Source organism: Hoplias malabaricus, chromosome 11, assembly GCF_029633855.1.
Source record: "Hoplias malabaricus isolate fHopMal1 chromosome 11, fHopMal1.hap1, whole genome shotgun sequence".
NCBI lineage: Eukaryota > Metazoa > Chordata > Actinopteri > Characiformes > Erythrinidae > Hoplias > Hoplias malabaricus.
In genome coordinates, this window is record NC_089810.1 from 139107 (window position 1) to 144030 (window position 4924).

Consider the following 4924-nt stretch of genomic DNA (forward strand, 5'->3'; position numbering starts at 1 on the left):
ACCGGCTCCGGCGTGGCTTGGCCCGTAGTGGCTTGGCCCGGGGAGGCTTGGTCCGGCGAGGCTGGGTCCGGCGAAGCTGGGTCCGGCGTGTTGGGTCCCGGCGTGCTTGGGCCCGGCGTGCTTGGGCCCGGCATGGCTGGGTCCGGCATGCTGGGGCCCGGCGTGCTGGGGCCCGGCGAGGCTGGATTCGGGGAACAGGATACCGAGGGCGGTGGAGGGTTCCGCGGCTTAGACTGTTGATAGCGACGCAGAAGGTGGATGGTGCGAAGGCGTCGAGCGGCAGAGAGAGCGATCCGAAGGGCGAGGCCTTTGAGGGAATGCGCCGAGCCCAGGTGATCCGCCGGCGAAGAGAGAGACGGCAGGCCGCAGAGAGGGCAGTCGAGCTGGGACGAATTCTCCCCACTTTGGTCCAGTCCCCGGAGAAAGTCAATGTCGGCAGATCCAAGGCGGTGGAAGGTGGTATAATGGGAAGTCAGATCCGTAATGGCTTGCTCGCAGAGCGGGCAAGCATCAGGCGTGGTTGGCTCCGGCGTGCTTGGGTCCGGTGAGCTTGGGTACAGCATGGTTGGGTCCGGCGTGCTTGGGTCCGGCGTGCTTGGGTCCGGCGTGTTCGGGTCCGGCGTGTTCGGGTCCGGCGTGTTCGGTCCCGGCGTGCTCGGTCCCGGCGTGCTCGGTCCCGGCGTGTTCGGTCCCGGCGCGCTCGGTCCCGGCGTGTTCGGTCCCGGCGCGCTCGGTCCCGGCGTGCTTGGTCCCGGCGGCGAGGCTGGATTCGGGGAACGGGATCCCGAGGGCGGTGGAGGGTTCCGCGGCTTAGACTGTTGATAGCGACGCAGAAGGTGGAGGGTGCGAAGGCGTCGAGCGGCAGAGAGAGCGATCCGAAGGGCGAGGCCTTTGAGGGAATGCGCCGAGCCCAGGTGATCTGCCGGCGAAGAGAGAGATGGCAGGCCGCAGAGAGGGCAGTCGAGCTGTGATGAATTCTCCCCGCTTCGGTCCAGTTCTCGGAGGAAGGCTGCGTCGTCCGGTCCGAGTCTGTGGAAGATGGTAAAGTGGAAAGTCAGATCCGTAGCAATGGCTTGTTCGCAAAGCGGGCAGCTATCCATGGTGAGAGACTGACGGCTCCGAGTGAAGGCGACCCCTTATATAGCCCCCGGTTCGTGCATAATTAGGGGTTATGGGCGTTGATCGCTCCCGTTCGCGTTCGACGTTCGCCCATCTTGGGTGTATGAACCAATGAGAACCAAGACCGATAGCGTATTACTGCCAAAATTAGTCCCGGTTTCCGAGCCAGGTGCCGGGCAGAGCGATGGGGAGTGGTCCCCAAGGTCCGTGGGGCCTACCACTGTCATAAATCCGAGTGGCTTCCACTCGGTCCGCCTCGACCGGGTACCTTTAAGGTCAAGTCCCAACCCCGGATCTCGTATCACGGTGGTATTGGGACTGCCTGTGGGTCTATAGGCCACCGACCATCTGCCCACTTGTGGGGCGGGTGGAACGGGCCGCCCCGTCGATTGTTATAAGCCCGTTGTGTCCACCCCGATGATTCGTTCGATGTATGCCTGGGAAGGTAAAACATTCCTGGGCATGGGGGGTCGAGCGTATGAGGGGTTTCCCCCGTCCCGAAAGAGAGAGTTTTCCGACCGATGATTCGTTCGATATGCCTGCCCGGGGAGGGTCAACTTCCCTGGGCACCGGGGGGTCGAACGTATGAGGATTGTCCCCCTTTTTAAACCCATAAATTTGCCCGTGCGCGAGTCGACGGGGCCGCGTAACCCCCCGAGGCGTTGGCCGGCGGTCATCCGCCGGTCCGTGGGATCTCCCGACCTTTTCCCCTCCTTTGAGCGGGACGTGGGAGCGCACCACCGGGTCCCCGGCTGGAAACGGCCGGAGGCAAAGAGCGCATTAGAGGTGACACGGATCGGTCTTCCACAGACCGCGGCTGGAAGTTCGCAGGGTCGGCCTACGGGATCCGACCCTTCGTCTTCTTAAACGCAGACTTCCGTAGGCTCCGGGGGGCGAAACCGTAAACCTTTGCCGACCTCCTCGCACTGCGAGGGGGCCAGGATTTGCGGCTTGTCCGCGTATCGGTCCTACCAAGGACCGCGGCTGGAAGTTCGGTGGTGAGCCCTCGACCTTACGAGATTGAGGGCAAAACCCTTCGTCTTCTGAACATCAGACGGCTCCGGTGGTGGCGTACCGTAAAAACCTATGCCGACTTCCTCGCGCTTTGAGGGGGCCAGGATTCTCTTCCATTCTCTTCCCTTAACGGCTGTCCTTCACGGCCGTTCGAGCTCGGTATACGCGGAGCACCAGGGGCAGGCTTCTAAGCCTAAATACAGTGCTTAGAGCGATCCTCCCCACCTTGTGCTCCCAGCCTCCATGGCTCGTGGATGCCCGTAAGAGGCATGTCCGCTTGTCCAGAACGGTTCCGAGGGGGACTTAGTCGGCCGGTCGATCCAACAGTAGGTCCGTTCAACGTCCGCGTCGGTGGTGCCTTAGGGTCGGGATCCGTTTGAGGGAAGGACCCGGCCCCTAGCCTGCACCGTCCGGGCGAGAATCATACGTTTTCCAAGTTGCCAAGTCGATTGCAGACCCCCACAGCGGGGTCGCGTTCGATCCTCTTCGCTGGTGTCCCCTGAGATCACTCTCACGGGCTCCATGCGCCCCCTCTCTTTCCCCGTCCGGGGTTTGAGATCCAAGGGGGGTCGGTCTGGTTGATCCTGCCAGTATTATATGCTTGTCTCAAAGATTAAGCCATGCAAGTCTAAGTACACACGGGTTTTGGTACAGTGAAACTGCGAATGGCTCATTAAATCAGTTATGGTTCCTTTGATCGCTCCACACGTTACTTGGTATAACTGTGGTAATTCCAGAGCTAATACATGCAAACGAAGCGTTGGAAGGGTTCTGGGGGTCGGCGTGAAATGCTCTCCCGGCCCCTGTCCCCCGGATACGTGCATTTATCAGAACCGAAAAACCCTCCCGGCTCCGGTCGGGTCGCTTTGGTGACTCTAGATAACCTCTGGCCGATCGTTAAGCCCTCCGGGGCGGCGACGTATCATTCGAGTGTCTGCCCTATCAACTTTCGACGGTAGGCTACGTGCCTACCGTGGTGACCACGGGTAACGGGGAATCTGGGTTCGATTCCGGAGAGGGAGCCTGAGAAACGGCTACCACTTCCAAGGAAGGCAGCAGGCGCGCAAATTACCCATTCCCGACACGGGGAGGTAGTGACGAAAAATATCGATGCGGGTCCTATGAACCTGTGGAGCGTAATCGAAATGAACTCAATCTATGTCCGTGAGTGATGACCCATTGGAGGGCAAGTCTGGTGCCAGCAGCCGCGGTAATTCCAGCTCCAATAGCGTATGCTAAAGTTGCTGCAGTTAAAAAGCTCGTAGTTGGATGTGGGGACAGGTCTCGGATCCCCTGTACTGTCCGGGATGGCGTGGGGAGCTCCTTCGGGGGTGACCCCCTGTCTCTGGGTGGATGTTGGGACCTGGTCCCTACCCGCCGGTGTCCTCTGCTCGCCGGCCGCGGAGAAGCCCTTAGCTGGGTACTTCACTGCGGTGCACGGTGGGTTGGAGGGTCCGGAGCGTTTACTTTGAATAAAGCAGAGTGCTCAAAGCAGGCCGACACGTGCCATGTCTGACTGAGCTAGGAATAATGGAATAGGGCCCTTCCGCGGGGCTTCGGGGTCTCTCCTTCGGGACGGCTGGTCGTTCCGGAGTGGGGCTCCGGGGCTTCCACGGTCCTGTTTCGTGGGTTTTAAGGACCGAGGGCAATGATTAAGAGGGACGGCCGGGGGCATCCGTACCACACCGATAGAGGTGAAATTCGTTGACCGGTGTGGGACGAACGAAAGCGAAAGCATTTGCCAAGAATGTTTTCATTAATCAAGAACGAAAGTCGGGGGAGCGAAGACGATCAGATACCGTCGTAGTTCCGACCGTAAACTATGCCGACCCGCGATCCGGCGGCGTGAGGCTAGCGACCATGACCCGCCGGGCAGCGTGAGGGAAACCACGAGTCTTTGGGCTCTGGGGGGAGTACGGTTGCAAAGCTGAAACTTAAAGGAATTGACGGAAGGGCACCACCAGGAGTGGAGCTTGCGGCTTAATTTGACTCAACACGGGGAATCTCACCCGGCCCGGACACGGTAAGGATTGACAGATTGATGGCTCTTTCTTGATTCTGTGGGTGGTGGTGCATGGCCGTTGGGAGTTCGTGGAGCGATTCGTCTGGTTAACTCCGATAACGGACGAGACCCTGTGCCTTAAAAAGTTACACGGCCCTCCCTTGGGTCCCTGTGGGGGCTTGCGGCCCGAGGGGTTCGTCGGTCGGTGGCCGAACTTCTTAGAGCGATCCGGGGCAAGGCAAAGCCGTATGAGATTCGGGGCCATAACAGGTCTGTGATGCCCTTAGACGCCCGGGGCCGCACGTGAGTTACACTGGCTGGTTCAGCATGTGCATCCATCCTATGCCGAAAGGCCTGGGCAATCCTATGAACGCCTTCCCCGCTGGGGATAGGGGATTGTAACTTTTCCCCTTGAACGAGGAATTCCAAGTAGTCGCGGGTCACCAGCCCGCGTCGATTAAGTCCCTGCCCTTTGTACACACCGCCCGTCGCTACTACCGATTGGATGGCCTGGTGAGGTCCTCGGACCGTCTCCGAGGTGCCCCTTTACCGGGGGGTTGCCTCGTTGAGGTGGGAAGTCGATCGAACCTGGGCATCTAGAGGGAGTAAAAGTCGTAACAAGGTTTCCGTAGGGGAACCTGCGGAAGGATCATTAACGGTGACCTGGCCACGGCCGGTTGTCGAGTCGGACTCGAGAGGCCAAACCTCCCCCGGCGGGTACCTTCAAGGTATGGACCGCAGAAGCCTCGTACCTTTCGTCGTCGGCCGACGTGAGTCTCTCCCCCTCCG